This window comes from Dreissena polymorpha, chromosome 14 (genome assembly GCF_020536995.1).
Source record: "Dreissena polymorpha isolate Duluth1 chromosome 14, UMN_Dpol_1.0, whole genome shotgun sequence".
Taxonomy (NCBI): domain Eukaryota; kingdom Metazoa; phylum Mollusca; class Bivalvia; order Myida; family Dreissenidae; genus Dreissena; species Dreissena polymorpha.
The window spans coordinates 29,329,035-29,349,293 of NC_068368.1; the positions used below are offsets into that span (position 1 = coordinate 29,329,035).

The following is a 20,259-nucleotide window of genomic DNA, read 5'->3' on the forward strand; positions in this document are numbered from 1 at the left end:
GAGACGTATGTGTTAAACAATCCGCTTTTCTTAATTTAAGGCAAGTTAATATGTATAACGGTTGTGGTAATGTAATGCAATACTAATGTCACTTGCATGCATTCACACATTGAAAGATATTCTTGTTGTTGTGTATGCCCTTAGCAGTAATGTTTACATTGAATAACTGAAAACTCGCGATGTTTACAGGAAAACTTTCATTTGTTGTTTCCACCTACATTGCCGAACAAATATGCATGTAAGTCGACCAAAAACTTTTTTGTTCATTAACGTTTTAATTGTTTACAAGTCCTTTCCCTTTTTAATGACACTTTTTCTTAAAATTTGACTTTTAAAAAATGAATTCCATTCTTGGCGTGAGTGCAAGTCTTTTGAACTTTGGAATGATGTAGTCATGGTACATTTATATTCGTATTCTTAAAACATGGAACACGATCATTTGACACATGCTTTTCAGAATGGGATGTGAACTGTCCTTATAGTTGCTGAATTTATTTGAACTGTTTATAGATGTTTACCTGAGTTTAGCCAGTATACGTTCCATGATCATATTTTAGTCATACCAATTTTAAGTTTTGTTCTAATTTGAGGAAAAGCGACCTAACATTTTACCATGGTGAAAACAGGGGTCATGCATAATTCTTATATTGACCCTTATAAGTGTACCAAGTTTCACCCAGGTTTATTCAGCACTTATTATAACAAGACTAGAATGTGTTATAAACATGATGCCTATACCACGTGACTTTTTCGGTGATGGTGAAATATTTAAAAAGACATCATTAAAAATGTTAACTGGGTCGCGCTTTTTTCTCCCAACACATATCTTAAAAAGACACGTGGTATAGGCACCGTAATAAACAGAGGGTCAGAAAATCAAGACGGACACAGGGTAGAACTAGAGTCCCATCTATTAAACCGGTATGGTACAATAACTGAACATTATATTAACGTTCGCTGGTTACGTGTGTCTTAAGGTGAACCAAGTAAATTAAATACAAGAACGAGCTACCCCACGACGCAAATTCAAAACTGCCACTTCTTTGCTTCAAAAGCGATATAACAAAACTGACATAAAGCATGCAAAATAGTTCCAATAAGCACATGTTATAATACGGTTTCTCCTCTGTCGTAGAATCGTTGATTTTTGTTGAAAAAATTCCCGACCGGAATGTACAGTATTTAGCGATAAATCTAGATAATTCCCAGACGATCTTGCAACACAAGTGTATGAGATAAATTATTTTTATGTGAATTCGATTTTTTCCCTTACCTCTGCTACCTTTTTACTTTTGCTTTATATAAATAGTTCCAAAACTTATCCTGCATCTATCAGCCTAAGTCTGGAGTTAGTGAAGTGTACATTTACAGATATCTTTTTTATTGAAAGTGCTCATTAACGACCAGTAAAAGTATTTAATTGGGTCAAATAAGTAGTACTCTGGTATGTACTTTACAACTTGTAACCAGATGGAAAGAGAAATAAACATTATATATTGCATTGCCAAGCCAATTGAAATATAACTGATGGAATATTAACAGATTGGTTAAAACGTACGAACTACGTTTATTAAAAGAAAGATACTAAAAGTACTATTTCTTCGTTGCCTGCTTGTTGATCGAAGCGACTAAATTGGGCTTTCCGGGCGATACAATACGACGTGAATTCCGCCTATGCAACCTATGACGGACATAAATTTCAAAAGTACTAAGACGTTCATCGTCGGCGCTTCGTCGATGACTGGAAACTTAATAAAAGTGTCCTTTAGTCCGAAAATAGCGCCAACAACTACGATGAAAACCCGAGAAGCAGTAGCTATGTCGGCGATGAAGTTGTCGCTGATAAAAGGAAGACAATTCCAAGTAATAATGGACAGTCGTTTCGTGTTGTTAACAGCACTTAGAGTGGGGTTGACAATTACCGCAGTAATATTGCGGTCATTGACGACGTCGTTTTTATACCAGCCACAGCGGCGCAGTAATCACAGTGGTAACCATAATCCTGTGGTTACTACGTTGTTGCATGGCTTATGCATTCCTTGTAACCGGAAAATGCTTGGAAACAGTACACCTGCCTCGTAACCGCCAAACTACCTGATCACCGCCAAATTGCTTGGAAACCAGCAAACTGCATGATAACCGCCTTACTTCCTTTTAACCAACCAACTTCCTTGAAACTGCAAAACTGCCAGTCAGGAAACCACTCACCCGCGAAGTAACCAACGTACTATATATAACGTAGCAATGGGCAGACGCATACATACATCACTCAGAGCATATACATCCTGAAATAAGCTGGTGTGTGAAACATTTAAATTAGCAAGGGAAAGCCACATTTAAAACAAATGGACCAGTTTTGTACGTCACAGATAACTAAGCTTAAGTGTTCAACCTCGATATGTTTATGTTTTATTTCTCTACTTACATTTAGTAATTTGAACACTTCAGCTAGCCTCACCAGAAATACACGTGTTTAACAAAATATGAATTTAAACGTATGGTGACAACGAGGTCATACAGCCTTCGGACAACAGCCTTCAGTTCTAAAAACACTGTCGTCTTCTAGGGGGTTAGATCTTCCAAGTCATATTAGTGGCTGTATATGTTTCGGTATGCTTACGAAAAATCTTTCAAAACTTGTTTTTCTCCCAGCCATGTACATAATTGACATTATAATACAATATCTTTTCTAGACTAATTTTTATATTATTTCACTTTTATATAAAAACATTCGTTAACATATGTGTGTCATCATGTTTATAATAAAACTGTAATAACCGTGGGAAGTTGCAGATGTGTCATTTTTCATCTAATTGCTAACTTAAAAGGTTTGTTTTCAATTATATATTTAAAGCCACACACCTTGAAATGAAATATATGTTAATCAATACATATATATATGCAACTTGAAAGTGTGCAAAATTTTCATTAAATCTATAGCCTATTTAAGAAGTAATTTATTATTGTTTTTAATTTTAAAACCGAAAGTAGTACTTCTGTACGTATACGTATATTTCGACAAACGCGAGTATTTTTTAAGTTTTAAAGCGCAAAATAGACGGATTTCTACCTTGTTACCACCATATATATTCTAGTTGGCATAGATAAAATTAAATCTATAGCCTATTTAGCAGGTAATTTATTATTTTTCAAACGGTACCGCTTTTAAAACCGAAAGTAGGATTTCTAGACGTATACGTCCATTTCGACAAACGCGATTATTTTTAAGTTTTAAAGCGCAAGAAATACGCATTTCTACCTTGTAAACACCAGATATATTCTAATTGACATAGATCAAATATGTTTCTTATTTATACTTAAATTTACTATGCCATGTAGTTCATTTTAAGGTGTGTGGCTTTAAATACACGAACCGTAAATATGAGACTGACATGTACTCGTAAGACAAAAATATTTTCAAGCAACTTGTATACATTTCTAGTATTAATTTGTGCGTTCTGGTTTTGTTCCTTGTTCGTTGCTCAAACTATAAACGGCATTAACGATTAAGAAAGTAAATAATGCACGACCACTTTTCAAAATACAGTACACTCTCTTATCTAGTATGAGTTAGTACTCGAATTGTCGATTATACATAAACAGCACGTAGAGTGGTGTTGCCATATATAATATAAAATACACGTCACGTTTTTTTTGCGAATAAAACGTTTATTTTAATTCGAGTGCGTACTCCCTTAAACTTAAAGAGCAGAACACTTCTAAACATCAAAAACGCAAATAAAAACCAGTAAATAACTCCATATCTGATCAAACGTTGACGCTATACAACAAATAAGCACAACATAAAATAATCAAAGCGATGAAGGCAATGCATTTGTTGTATAATCTTAGAAGCAACTCAGTTTTTAAAATTATTTGATAGCTTTTTATATCGTAAGTTTGAAAAGAACAAATCCAATTAAAATTTATAAAGAGTGTGTCTTAAAGCACAGGTGAAGAAGTTGTTTTTTTTTAAATCATTGATACAGCTAATCAGTGTGCACAGGCTAATCTTATTTGACATGCATTAAGCCCCGTTTTCCCTGAAAGCAGCCAATATGTACAGATTTCAATGATAAACACTAGACTGGCCAACGTTGTCTTACAAGCTGTTAAATACTTTTGAATACATACACACTATGTAGTGTACCAGTGGGAACTATAAACAGGCAGATGCGGTGGTTAGAGCAGAAGCTCCTAGTCTAGCATTCGTCGTCTTCTTAATTTTACTGCAGTTATCCACACAGGCAGTCACGGGTTACGGTTCCTAGAGTAGTTAAGCCCATACTGATTTGCAAAATTGCCTCTACATTATTTATGTAATTAGTTGAACAGTCTGTTTAACAAACTATTAACATGTCAACAGTTAACGTTTTCGATTTCTAGTGTGCGTTGTATTTTAGAATACCATTCCGTAGAGTAAAGTGGAATTAAATTGAAATGGATAGCTCATGCATTGAAATGGATAGCTCATGCATTGTTGTTTTATTTCATTTGCGATGCTAGGTGGTGAAGAATACTGTTCACTTAAATGTTTTATGAATGACTTTATGACGAGTGTGTGGTATTAAGCCTCTTAACATTGGTTTACAACCCCACTGCTGTGATTTGCAGTCCAAATAGATTACCCCACAGTGTTCCCGTGTGTGTGTTTATTGCGTGTTTTTGAGTCCAAAAGAATGAATGTCGTTTATCGAGTAGATTATTTATATATGTTTTATTTACATAGGAGCATATAAGGCCACGGTCTTGATAAAGTATGACAAGGAAGGCGCACGTTGATAGCAGTTATTGTTCACCTATATGCGTAGCTATCTGTTTTGTCTTTTAAATAAAAATATGTGATTAAAATTGTGTTAATTTAGAATTAAAATGAAATGCGATTGATCTAACATATACATAATTGATAACATGAAATACTCATAATAGGTAATGGATACGTTGATTTTTTCTCATGAATATGATCTATAATTTTTAAATACTCATGTACAATACAATATTTATTGTAGATGGTGTGCAAACTATGTTTAACCAATTGTCACTGACGTCATTAATACAATATACGCTTGTTAAAAATAACTGAATGTTTATCATCGTTAATTATACAACCTAACGTGATTGTTCTTTTCCTTTGAGTATGCAAATAAGTATGTTGAAAACATTTTTTACGCTTTTTTTATACTGCAGTCCGTACAGATATATACTTCCGCTTGCCCGTACATAAATCTTATCTCGACCAATAAAATGATGTAGCAAATTTCACACGAGAACCGTATGGTAAAATTTGTCGTTGATTTGCCAACTTGTTATCGGCAAGTCGCCATACTTTATAGTGGTAGACAATCAGTAGCATGTGACAAGGAGGAAATCGTTGGAATAATGTAGCACGATAAGCAAATGACATTAAAACCGATTAATGTATGAAGGTAAGATAATATTCATATTTATACGGTGCCGGGGATTTACATTAATCAGCTTCAAAAATGTTAAAACAAAATAAAAATGTAATCCACATGTGTGGCTGGCTTCGTTAAGTCAACAGTGTGTTGAACGAGGCTTGTCCAATGCTCAAACAGTACAGTAAATGTACTGGTATGTCACCTATACGTAATGAAATGCTATTGTGAGAACCTCTTTATCAATTATAACGACAAATAATACAACCTTATTGACAATTCCAATTATGTACGTTACCAAAACTAAGAGGCATGATTTGAACAATCTTTGTAGAAAACCACAATCATATGTCAGATGGATTTAGCGAACGTGAGCGAAGTAAAAATATACTATAAGTGAATTTACCTTATTTTACCTCAGACCCATAGACACGGACATGTTCAGTACATAGGCATGATTTTAACAAATTGAGCAGAATACCACTATCTGAGGTTACATGCCAAACATGATATCCATTGCCATTGTTTTTTTATAAGAAGAGTTTTAAAGTTATTTTTTCTGGCGTGTTGGCGGATTTGATGGTCGCCACAATGCGGACAATCCAAAAAAGAGAAGTTACTTCGTGTGTATATTTTCATGTAGGTAAAAGATTTAATATGTTACAATATGTGTACAGTTCTGCTCTAATTGTGATCAATACAATTATAGTTTTATATGGAATAAGCTTTATTACCAAATTGTGTATACATTCTTATATTATGTTCCGTGTTTTGTTAGTGAGCGCTTACCGGTACTTCAGAAAATGTTTAAAAAAACATGTTCACTGTGATGACTTTGACTGAGCATGTGCCTTACGGGGCTTGTGAAACCTAAGCAGATGTAAAGGCTCTGAAATACAAACTTGTCAATGTGTTCGACTACAGTTTGCGACCCATTAACAACAAGTCGGAGAAAATCGGTACTGTTTCTTTTGTTTACTACACCAATAAACATGGTATAGTGAAATTGCCAACCCAATACAAAATAGCTTAATAACTTTTGACATATGTTGTCAAATTTATTATGTAATGTATTAAGGACGCAAGCTATAGTTCCCCATCGTCGTTCCCCGCACTGTTATCGAATTGATTTGCGTCCGGTTAACATGTGCGGCTTAATCGAGCTGCCCGGTTGATATAATCGGACTTGAGTTCCCTATAAGCAACACATGACGGACAAAAATGCCCAAACCCAGAAGAAGTTACTGTTCACTCGTCTTCGTCGCTGGTAGTAACATAATAAAACGGTCCTTCAGATCGAAAATAAAATAGCAGTATTGATAAAAAAAACAACCCGAAAAACAGTAGCTTTGTCGACGCCAAATGAGTACACAATTAACCTGTAAATAATATATATATATTTATTATATATACATATATTACATAGAAATTATTATATTTATTTACTGTTATATAAAAACATTAATAAAGTAAACATATTTTGTAATAATATTTCTTATGTAAAGGTAATGAAAAAAGTGTATACGCGTAAGTGTAAAAAAAAAAGAAATTAATTATTTAAAAGTTATTTAACACGTTAATTAAGTTCAAGAAAATAATATAAAATTTAGCTCCTAGTCCATTGTTCAGTTGTATAATAGGTTTGCTTTCTAATAAAAAAAACAATTCACAAATTGAACAGCACTCCGTTAATATGAGACTTGCATCTGCTTGAAATGAAAAAAACATATTTCAAACAAGTATTGTATATTTCTTCCATGAAATATGCCTTCTGTGTCTGTTAATTGAGTAGATGCGGCTTAAACGTTGAAGAACGCACAGGAAAACCAGTAATTAATATCATATCTGATCAAATGTTTTCTAAACAGAATCATAAATTATTATTTGATAACGAACCTGTTTACCAAATGATATGTACATAGCGCTTACGATTTCTCTATCGCGTTGTATTAACGACACCGTCCTAAAATCAAGGCAACGTATATTCATGAAAATCGGTTTAAGTTGTATACTTCTACCGCATCGCAATCGTCTGATTAAAATTTCATCCAATGAATATAATCATACGTGCATATTAGTATTACTATTATTATTATTATATTATTACTTACATGAACAATTATTACTATTACCATCGAGTTTCGGTAAACCTGGGAACACATCGAAGACGAGAGGTAGTTGATGTGTCACGGTGTTGGTATGCATTTCATTTTAGTATTTAGTAGTTTAAGTGTTAATGCCTCGGTCACACTGTCACGAATCAGATCTACGAATGAGCTACGATTGAATCGGCTACGAATGACTACGAAATTGTCAAAATTCGTAGGCCGCTACGATTTCAGTACGGAGCACAACGATGTGAGTCCGGATTTCGACGAATCTACCATCAAAACGTTGGAAAACGAACAAGGAAAGGTACGGACTGCTACTGATCGACGCGATTTAGTACGGAGCGCCACGTATCGGTACGATCAAACTACAAAACCGCTACTGTCTGGTACGATTAAGTACGATGCTACGCGAATCAGTACGATCTAACTACGGACACGCTACGGTCTAGTACGGGTAAGTTCGAACTAGAACGGTCCGCAACGAATAAGTGGGAATTGCGACGGACTGGTACGGACAGGTAGGAACGAACTACGATTGAACATTGCGCCCACAGCCTCTTGTATTGCATACACAAAATGCCTCCCAAAAAGAGAACATGCAAGCGGCAGCAACAGTGCGTAACATAAATAAAGGAATCAGCCGTGTCTGGGGAAGAGCCTTTGTGGCAGAATAGACATTAAGCATCGGAATCGCTGAGCGAAAATACCAAAACCATTCTCCACAACTCTCCTGGCTCTAGACAGGCGATAGTTAAAAATTCGATCGTCCTTTTCAAGGCCTCGTCGTGAGAATGGCTTCATGAGCAATGTCCTCATGGCAAATGCATCATCTGCGATGATATAGTATCCTATTGGTTTGTCGTCACCTGGAAGAGGTGTTGCTTCTGGAATGCCAATCAACCCCCTTTCGATTGCCAACTTGAGGTCGCTTTGATTCCAGATTTGTGCGTCGGAACATCCTCCTTGCGATCCAATATTTACTCATATGAATTGGTAATCGGCGTCAACCAGGGCCATCAGCACAAAAGAATGGTAACCTTTATACTTATAGTATAATGAGCCACCGTTCTTGGGACATCGTATGGCTACATGCTTTCCATCTAGAGCTCCAATGGCGTGTGGAAATTGCCATTTAGCCGCGAACTGATCGGCTATGGCCTTCCACTCCTCGGGCTCAGTAGGAGTCTGGATAACATCCCAGCATATGCTGAAACTATGGCCTCACAAACGTCCCGTACAATACTACATATCGTATTGTGTGCAACACGAAACCCATACATCAATGCCCCCTGTGGCCAAGAACCTAAAGGTAATTGCCAACTTCAAATCTGGATTGATGGACTGTCTGAACCAGGTGTGGTTCTTCGTGATCCTGGGACCAACGACCTGTAATAGCTCATGGAACATATCAGGCTCGATTCTGGTGAAGTTTCTAAAAGCCGCCGGATATTCAGCCATCAGTTCGGCCATTAAAGTCTCGTATTGGCCGAGAGCGGGTCGTCTTAAAAGCCAGTCTCTTATCCACCACCTCCTTTTTCTTCTCTGACCTGATAAAGTATGTAATTATTGATGTACAAATATAGATTATGCTTAGGAAAGTATGATTAATTTTGTATTTTATTATGTCGGCTATTAATTTAACAAGTATTAAATCACGTAAAAAATAGAGCAAGATTCAAAAGGCATTTGAGGACTTACCAGCAAATAAAAAAAATGTATTACTAGTAAGTTCAAATTCTAATATCTTCTAAATACGTAACCTTTAGCACAAAGCTATACTAGTTATACGATATTTAATCATTCTAATCTCTGTGCATATCGTCAAGCAGCTCGACTACGGTCTCTGCATTTTGTGCCATATTAATATCCAAGTGTAACAAATTTATCGCAAACGCAATTTGCTGGCGGTTCATGATTGTTTACTCAACAAATGCAAGTACGGTTGCTTTAATTTCAATTATGTATTTCAGCAGCAATTTATTGTAGTGGACCGTACATGTCCGTACTGTTTCCTGCTGAAATGTAGTACATCGTACAAGATCGTGCTAATTCCTGCCTATCCGTAGCACAATGTACTAGAACCGTGGCTTTCCGTAGTATATCCGTGGAATAATCGTAGCTAATACGTAGCGTAACCGTACCGCTCCGTAGTTCTTCGTATCAATTCGTAGAAGTCCTTGAAAATCTTTGGGCCTACGAAAAGGTACGGACGACTACGGTGTCGGTACGAATAAGTACGGATCAGTACGGTTTAGTACGGACTGCTACGGATACGCTACGGTCGATAAATTCGTAGCAATTTTTCGAACATGTTCAAAATTTGTCAAGAGTTGCTACGGACATCCAAAAACTACTACGACTGATCACGGATCAAGTACGGAGAGCCACGGTCCAGGAAGGATAGCTACGAACTGTGCCGAAAAGTATTAGTAGCTCGTTCGTAGCTGTGTTTCGTGACAGTGTGACCGAGGCATAATACAACTTTAACTAACAGCTCTTGTATTGCTAATTTCTTTGAACTGTGATGCAATGATTTGTGATGAAATGAGGTGAATGATAATATTCACTTAATTGTTTTATGAACAACTCTGGCCCAGTGTGAAGTTTGGAGCTCTTTGAAATAGCTATAAACCCCCATCGCTCTGTTATGAGCGTTCTATAACGGTTACAACAGCGCCGATTTGCTCAAACAACGTTAAAATAACATTGCCATTTAGCTTTTCCTTCGTTAAGTACCCTAACGCAGCGTAATTTATTCAGTTGTTAACTTCAAAAAAACGTTTGCTATACTTTCAAATAAGTTGTCTAACACCTAAAATAATACAATTAGAAGAAACATAAAATGATAGCAGACGAGATTTCTGCTAAAATGGGTAAGAGTTAAGAACTGCAGAAGACTGCAGCAACAAATTGCAAAATTTAAAGAGAGAAAGTAAGTAAGGCTGCTGTTACCAATCAAAAACTTGAAAGAAAACTGGCAGCGGAGGGACAATACCAACAGTAGCTTTGGCCGACGAGCAGAAAGTTAGAATTGTAGAACTGTATTAAGATCCAACATCTTTCAATGGAATTCGAGGATAAATGGACAGCGGTGAAGCTTGTTTGTTGTAACAATTCAACATTTCATTTTTATTTTTAAACAACCAATTGAAACAAGTATACTAAAGTGAACAATGAACTGTCAACGGTCGTCTGCTTTGATAATTAGCTAGTTATAGTAACAGGGTTTTCCCATTTCAACATTGTGTAAATCAACAATCGTTCTAATTTTATTGATGTTGTATTTTAAAATGCATACAAACATTCACAAATCGTTGTACAACAATAATACTCACCATTTCATGTTAAATTATGTCCATAAGCATACAGTTTCTCACTATAACACGTGCTTAGATACATGGCACCATTTGCAGGAACAGTATAAGGTATTTTATTAACCGTCTCGGGCTGTAAAGGTTACACACAACTTTTATGTTGTTTTTTACACATGGTCTTCACTTTATTTCAAACATACCAGATGCATCCGCTGTGGGATCAGTATAATCAACGGGACAGTGAAGGTATATAGAATACTATTTATAAAATAATAATAACACAAGTATAACTATTAGGAAGCAGTAAGGGTAGAGAAAAAATCGTTATAAAATATAGTACAACTAGTGACAATACTTTTAATGCAATTTAAATACCACGACCATTATAGTTGTTATACATGTACACATAGTATATACTACTTTCAATAATAATAGTATATATGATCATTATATAGTATATTATTAAATGATCAACTGATTGATTGCGTGAATGCTATATATATATATATATATATATATATATATATATACATGAAGTTTTTCTTGAAAAATAAATATATGTTAATACAGTGTGTAAGTAATGCACGATTTATTAAATTTTTAATTGATTTTCGTTTATCTCAAACATTTTAAATATTTATAACTCCTCTCCGCGCAATAAATTTAACCAACCCAACAACACAATCATTAACTAATAAATTTCAACAATTAAACAGATATAAGAAAAAAGTTTCGCTGCGGCTTCAATAACACACATTTACTAGGAAATATCTGCGAATAATTTAAGCAGCGTATCATCTAAGCTTTGCTAAAATTACACGCATTTACTTGAAGACATCTGTGAAAAATAGCAATGCATGAAATGAGCTAGCTTTAGGCATACACATACATGTATACGTTAACTAAAACCATTCTGTACAATACACACATGTTACATTACCACCAAAATCCTCAAAGTCATCATCATTAGCAGCATTATAATCTTCATCATTATCAACACCTACACTGGAAAACAACTGACACACGTAACCGACTGTACATGGACACAAAACAATGTAAGAATGTACGATGGTTTGTTTTGCAAACGCGTACGTTCTCAATAGCACTTTCTGATATTGATGATTATAGTATGACATATGTAGTAAACGACACGATTATATATGCTGGATGCCGTTAAGTGTACAAACTATACGACATAATTGTACCCCGCTATTGCAGAACGGGGATTAATGTATGTGCGTTAAGTGTCGCCCCAAATAAGCCTGTGCAGTCCGCCCACACTTATCAGGGACGACGATTTTTTAGTATATTTGTTTAAGGGAAGTCTCTTCTAAACGAAAATCCATTAAAGCTGAAAGTCTTGTACCTGCACAGGCTAATCACAGTTAGTTTCCTCATACAATATTTTATTGAACGTCTTTCTCGCTTGCAGTCAGATTTGTGTTTAAATTGTTGACAGTTTGAATTCATTCCGAATTTCTAGTCAATTGTGTTTGTAAATAATTTTTGTTAGCACTTGTCCGACTAGAGAAGTGGATTAAACAGTTATTGTCGAACCTTAACAAACACAGCGACAATCCTTTGTAAAAGATCTGTTGTACTTATTTTAACAACACACCAATGTTTGTGTTATGTTAGTACATTTTAAGAACACAATGATGTTAACACATTTTACAAACTTTATAATGAATAAGTAGATATTTAAGTATAAATAAATATGAAAACTATCTGAAAGAAGGATTGATAAACTCACTAATTGGTAACTTAAAGCGGTTCTCTCAAGTATCCTGTGTATGCAATGATTTCTACAGATAATGATTTTTGATCATTAGTAAGTGATTATTTCGCGAGAATTGTATTATTATATTGACTGCTGAACTGTCGAAAGTTAAATTATTGACCAAAATCGATTTGCTTTTTTGTTGCAATTAAGAGCTGAATTTAGGTCGTTGACATTTTACATTATTTCTTTGCAATGCTTTCAATTTATTGTGAATGCCTGTGCGTTTAAATACCATACGAATCATACACAATATTATACTTTTATGTTACAGTTTATAAAATTGTGTATTGGTAAACTATGGATTGAATAAAATAAATCAAAATAATGTCAATATATACTTGAAATATTGCTTTAACTGTTTGTTTAATGCTGTGGAAATCCCGCGAATCGCTACTTTACATTTCGACAGTTCTGTTAATGTTGTATCATTGAATCAAGTCTAAAGCTATCTTAAGAAGAGTGGAAATTGTATTAACAGTGAATAAATTTAAATCTGTACTTAGTTGTATTAATGCTTGGAAGGTACTATATTGATATAGTTTCATATGTGGAATAGGAATAACACACACACACACACACACACACACACACACACACACACACACACACACACACCACAACACCACACACACAAACACACACACACACACACACACACACACACACACACACCACACACACACACACACACACACACCACACACAACACACACACACACACACACACACACACACACACACACACACACACACACACACACACACACACACACACACACACACACACACACACACACACACACACACACACACACACACACACACACACACACACACCACACACACACACACACACACACACACACACACCACACACACACACACACCACACACACACACACACACACACACACACACACACACACACACACACACACACACACACACACACACACACACACACACATATATATATATATATATATATATATATATATATTCACATATGCACTAATATACATACATACACACATACATAATATTATGTATATATACATAAACATATATATAACAGATCTATTGCCGATTACAAAACATATCTTTCGAAAAAAGGAAAAATCAGAGCTTGACTTAACAACCATAATGTCAAATATATTATTTATATATGCATAGATCAATATATGAATTTACATTCTTTACGCAAAGGAAGACTTACCTTAACCGAGAAAGAACATATATTATCAGAGTAAAAATAATTTGTCATACTTTTTCACGTTTAGTATTACCACTGCTGCTAAGATGATAAAGCTACCGCCATATTGTCTCATGTTTACACTATTTACCTGATAAGATTATTTAAGTACAAATTTGCTGAAGTATGTTTATGTTCTATTCTAACATTCATGTGTGTTACTGATATAGATATAGACTCTCCGTTATATCGAGATTCCCTTCAAAATGAAGAGGTATCTTCATAGAAACTGTTTTCATAAAAAGAACAAAAAAAGCATCAAAGCCTTTGAGAAAAACATCTCTTTCGAAAAGCGAAACATAAGAGATCTTTTCAACGGCCATAGTTAATAATATATTTACCAATCCGTTTATTGTGCTTATATGTGATTGTATAACTATACATACGCTATGCATAGAAAAAAACGTTATGGTTGTTGAAAATGTTTATTGCAAAGTAAATTTTACTTAGATTTGTAAAGTACAACCACTTTGGTTAATTGGATACACAAATATGTGTATTATGCTGTATTACACAATACGTAAGCCACAATAAAGGTTATCTATAGAATAGCAAGAAAATACACTGGTTTCTAACAAAAACATCTTTTTCAAAAAGGAAAAAGAAAAGATTGTTTTAAGTGCTTGAATGTCAAATTTATTTATAGATTAGTAAGACAATACACTGGTTTCTAACAAAAACGTCTTTTTTTAAAAAGGAAAAAGGAAAGATTGTTTTAAGTGCTTGAATGTCAAATTCATTTAATAAATTTATCCATTAAATAAATTTGTTTAATACATTAGCTACAGTGTCTAATCCATTAACGCATATGTATATTGTATATATATATATATATATATATATATATATATATATATATATATATATATATATATATATATATATATATATATATATATATATATATATATATAACACAAAAACAAGTAGCGGGAAATGTCAACTCAACGCATTGTTTTTTTTTAATTATCCATTACATGGATCCGTTGAATATACAATAATATCTGTTTCATTACTTTTAGTGAAGAGGCGCAGAAGTACTGCAGTACAGGAAGTTACAAAAGGGCCCCTTGGTGGTGTGCACAACCTGAGTATGTATGGATAAATTGTTGACGATTACTCCCTTTTCGATTCGAATAAAATCAATATCGTGAGTTGATTTGCTGTTGCTTACAGACACCGCAATCAAGTTGGGGCACATACTTTACACACGGACGACGACGAACAAGGTACTAGTATTTGCTTTTTTTACGTTGTAAGTCAGAAGTTTTCACACATCAATTGTTGAAGTCAGAAATAATGAATGCGTTATATAAAGTCATACGAAGAAATGAATTATTAAAAACTGAATAAACACACATACATGTTTTGTTATTTAAGAAAAATAAATACCAATACCAAGTTATAAGGTTCAAACAATAAAAACCTTAATCTCGATGTTTAATTAATACATGTATTCAAAAAGCTGAACATTATAGTTATAACCTCATATCAAAGAGAACATAATTAGTTGAAACAGTAGTAGCTTGTAAAACTACATTTATAAAACATAACTACAAATCGCATAACAACGAGTTTAATTTAACAATAACAGCAAATCTATCTATAGACAGGTCTATTTGCATCAGCATTAAAGAAATATACAATTCAGGAACTTGTTAATTATCTATAAAATAAAACAATGTCCAGATCATTATACATAGTGATCACATCGTATATCTCTTTATAGTGCACTTAAAGCGAGACTATACGATTTTGTCAAATATTTATGAATTTATATAAAATGTGTAAAAAAAACTTATTTAAAAAATATTTCAATATAAATTAAAATAAAAGTTGAGAAGAACATGTGTCGAAAAATGCGAAATAAGCCAAATATTTTATTCTGAACTCGAAAATGTCTGTACAGTCCGAATTCACCAGCATGTATATCATGCATGTACGATGTGAATCTAAATTTAGTTTAACGGTTCATTTCAAATTCCTGCAACGATATCTATTTATACGACACACAAACACTATCTCCGATCCTAATAAAAAGACGAATGCTTCGGTTATTGTAGGAAAATATGTACGAAATATCTTTGTCAAAATCGGCTCGGGGCGCCAAGTTTGTCTTTGCTGCATTTTATGAACCTCGTCTTCAATACATAAACTTTTTTCCTATTTTATGTTATTGTCACATAATTTAATCAATATATTACAATTTACACATATAAAAATCGTATAGTTTCGTTTTAATTAAATATATATTGACATAATTACGTAAAAATACTATTTGGATATATAAAAGTATCTTGCAGTGATATTCTTAAATAACTGTTAACATGGTAATGAGTAATACCACCGTATACGACAGAATCATAATAAAGAATATTCAAAATTTCTATAAAAAAAGATTTGTTTACCAAATTAATTGTGCAATGCTGTTTCGAGACAACGAGGCAACGCCAAATCAGTATACTTGAAAGCATGGTCGAGCATACTGAAAAAAAAAACAAATACATAAGCAATTATCCAATATATTATTTTATCAATTCAAAACCGATTTTGAACAGTTTTTTATGTCAACCTCTATGTGAACCTCGATAAAGAATATATTTCAATGAATTTATGTAAAGTTTATTTCTCGCTGTACGATTTATATGCAAAACAACGCTGGACGGGGACTTTAAAAACAGCATCATGTGTGTTACCGACAAAGATGTATAAATCATCCCTCATCAATTAACGCGCTTTAATATTTAACTAAATTTTGTTTGTTTTCACTTGTGAACGACTTTCCTGGAAAAAAGTTGGCTCGACTTACGAATGATTTAAAAGTGCAGAGAAATGTTTTAATCTCGAATGTCTGCGAGACTTAAATTGTGTTATCGGTCAAGGACATAGCTATTTTTGGGAGTGAGTGGTCTGCGGTATAAGAGCACTTAAACAAATATTGGGTAAACGTCTCATTTGTTATTGTGCTCTGGCGGTATAAATATTGCTTACACAATGTCGTTGTAGCTGTGAATTACCCTGGACGATTTTAAACTCGGAGGCCTCATAGGGGAACTGAACTATTGACAACCCAACATTCGTTATCAGATAAGCAAGCATAACGAACGTGGTTTTAAAAGCTTTCATATACACATGTAAAAAACAAGTATTTCCACACGTTTTACCCGTCTGCCATGTTAACAAGTGTCAGCGCTCTTTTGCATCCGGGTTTATATTGTTACCACAGGTGGTTAGCGTGTGGCTATGATATTAATTAGTGAAAACATCATTTTGAATGATAAATAATCTTATTATAACGAAATATAATCTTTTCTGAAAAAAAAATTCGCTATCAAATATATATATAACAAGGTATCCAACTTGAAATCATCCGAAAATGGGGTGCATCGTTTTGAACAGCCATTACTTCATATTTTATAATTGAATAACTGGTTGTTACAAGGTTAGAAATCCGTCTTTTTGCGCTTTAAAAGTTACAAATAATCGTGTTTGTCGAAATGGACGGAAACTTCTTGAAATCATTCATTCGGTTTTAAAAGCGGTACCATTTGAAAAATAATAAATTGCTTGCTAACTAGGCTATAGATTTAATGACAATTTTGCACACTTTAAAATTGAATCCATACGTATGGATTAACATGCATTTCATTTCAAGGTTAGAGGCTTTAAACTATATTTAAAACTGTATGAAACATACTCACCCGAATCATTGCTTAAAATTTAGTCATTAACATGAAAATAAAAAAGAGCTCTTACACAGAGGCAAATAGGGCGTGATGGGTGTAATTTGCTAAGCATACATGTTTATCGCTGTAATTTATCTGCTCCCCGTGTTAAAAAAGGCAGCATGTATCGACTTGATACCGCAAGTATATTTAATGAGGCAAGCCTGTAGTCATTTCGCTAGACAGCCTGGGATGCTGGGTTGCTGACTTGATGACGCAATACTGACAGGCTGCTCGGCTGCTGATTTTATGACGCTAGACAGACTGTTGGACGGCCTGTTCAAATACGGAGTTCACTTCTTCACGAAGGCCCGTTGCTGGACTTATGATATTTAATACATGTCAACTGACAGGCTGCTAGACAGCTGATGAATGCCAGTCTTCCGGGCAGAAAGACTGATGACTTAATGATTCCTGCCTGTCAGGATGCAGATTATCTGTTTTCATTAGTCCTTGCCTTATCACCGAAGATTTCATGATTCCAACGTACAAGGACTCCATTCAGATAAATACATTATGCATTACTGACTGATGGATTGTTGACTATACGATACCAGAGATTGTTTTACTGCCAACATTACAAACATTACACTGTAAAGGTACATAGAATCATTATTTGACATTATATATTCTGACAATCATTTAAAGTGCTCCCACAATGTATACTATTAATAGTTTTCTGCCTGACAGTATTTTAACAACATCCAATCTAAGTCATGCCATGTCATAAATAAACTTAATAACATGTCGAACCTTGGTATAATCAAAAGTTTTCATAGTGATCTTCATTGAGCAATATTTTCAGCGTATCTGTTTTTCAATAACCATTTCATGTTTATTGATCAAATGCTTTACCTTCACCGGGAGAGACAAAAATGGAGTATCACGCGATTGTCAGCTCGTACATACATGATTGGGGCTTAAATGGGAAAATATTATTTGGTACTGCCGTTAAATGATTTTTAATCCACGTTATCATTTACAGCCATCTAGGAGACTTAGTACAGGATACGTGTTAGTAACGAAAAATACACGACGGATTTTAACATGCAATAAATTCATATCACATCACAATTATTTATGTTAAATGATTTTAATAATTGACAGTTTCGCTCTTATGTTTCGCGTATTGATCCTGTCAAGACGAGGTTTTTAAAAACCCAAGGTCACGTTTTCGCAAAACGAAAGCGTAGTATGCATACATAACACACTTTCATCGGTGTCTGAAAGTAAATAATATTACAAAATAAGGTAAAATATTTATTGTATATGCTTTTTGTCAATTTGTACATTTATATAGTTAGATGACATACATTATATGAACAATTACGCAGATGTGCCTTTTAGCTGATTGTTTATGGTGCAAGTTACAGAATGAATCAATTAAAACAAAACAAAAAAGTGCTGTAAAACTTGTTTGTAATCTTCTTCGCTCCTGTTCAGTCATGCACAGTTTGTGTCTGATCAGTTTTTGATAAAACTCTTCGGCATGTGAATGTTACACATTTCAAATTTTACAGTCCCACAAATTAAATAGGGCGGTTTAAGAATTAAAATAAACATATTAATTTATCAGATAAAAGATATGGTTCGTATTGCACCAGGTCCTGGTGTTGTGTTTGCATACACTATTTTTCTCTATTCAGCGGTGATGGTATTTTAATATAGATGCACCGGTTCTATTTTCAATCTTTGCACAAGTGTATATCAACTGACATGAAGTGCTTTCAAACAGAGCTTCACAACTGACCGTGATATTATAGAATTGTGAAATTTCAACCACTTAATCAAACCAAAGCCTTCATCAGATTTCCCTCTTAGACACAAAGTACTGGTTCTCGTCCCAGGAAACGGACTCAAGAGAGTTTCAAATAAGCCTTAGGCTTTCTTTGCAATCAAGCTAAATAAAATAGGTTTAAACTAAACTAAAGCCTTTTTAAATAATCGTTCGACTTCAACAATAATTCATGATGTCTACTTAAGGTGATGTAGAGAGGTACTACGCTTTAAGCCAAATGTTTATCCAGGCTTTTGAAGATCGTTTAGTGTGTAATTAATACATTGGAATGGTATATAGCAAAGTCAAGTGTGAACATTAATATTTGTTAAGGTGGGTTCCTACTGCCGATCCGATCAACTCGATCATCCCGATCACCGAAATTTCCCGACCAAACCCGACCAAGCTCGACTAAAAAGGGTATACAAGACTTCTTCTCGACCTCTTGTCGATAACACACGACCCCCACACGACTCACTCACGACATCACATCCACTCAACCATCTTTCCGATTCCCGCTCGATCATCTCGACCTATACGCGAGCCCTACGAGCCCGATCTCAGCTCGACCAAGTGGACCTCAGCTCGATCGCCACCAGATCTTCACACGACCGTTTGGTCGGGCTTGATCGTGTTGATCTTATCGGCAGTGGGAACCCAGCTTTATCCACCTCTCCCAAATCGTAATGTCACCGTCTTGAAGGATATTTACTCTTCCTCCTAGTTTATTTCATACATTTTTTTTAATTTATGATCACTTGTGTAATCTTATCGGAAAATAGCCTGAAACAAGTGCGATACTCTCGTGATAACATCTGATAGATATTTCGACAGTAAGTTTATAGCAAGTCATATTCTAAATCTGAGTTTAAATTACATACACAAAAAATCGGCCTTATAT

The 20,259-nt window shown here is 34.4% G+C and overlaps 1 protein-coding gene across 1 annotated transcript in view; it reads left to right on the forward strand.

Moving 5' to 3' along the window:
• Window positions 1-5,302: 5,302 nt before the first annotated feature.
• The window catches only part of LOC127857260 (uncharacterized), a 75,168-nt gene continuing 60,211 nt past the window's right edge, over window positions 5,303-20,259 (forward strand). Inside the window, exons 1-3 of the mRNA XM_052393677.1 lie at window positions 5,303-5,426; window positions 14,879-14,947; window positions 15,033-15,085. The gene's annotated coding sequence lies outside the window, so the exon portion shown is untranslated. The remainder of the gene's footprint in view (window positions 5,427-14,878; window positions 14,948-15,032; window positions 15,086-20,259) is intronic.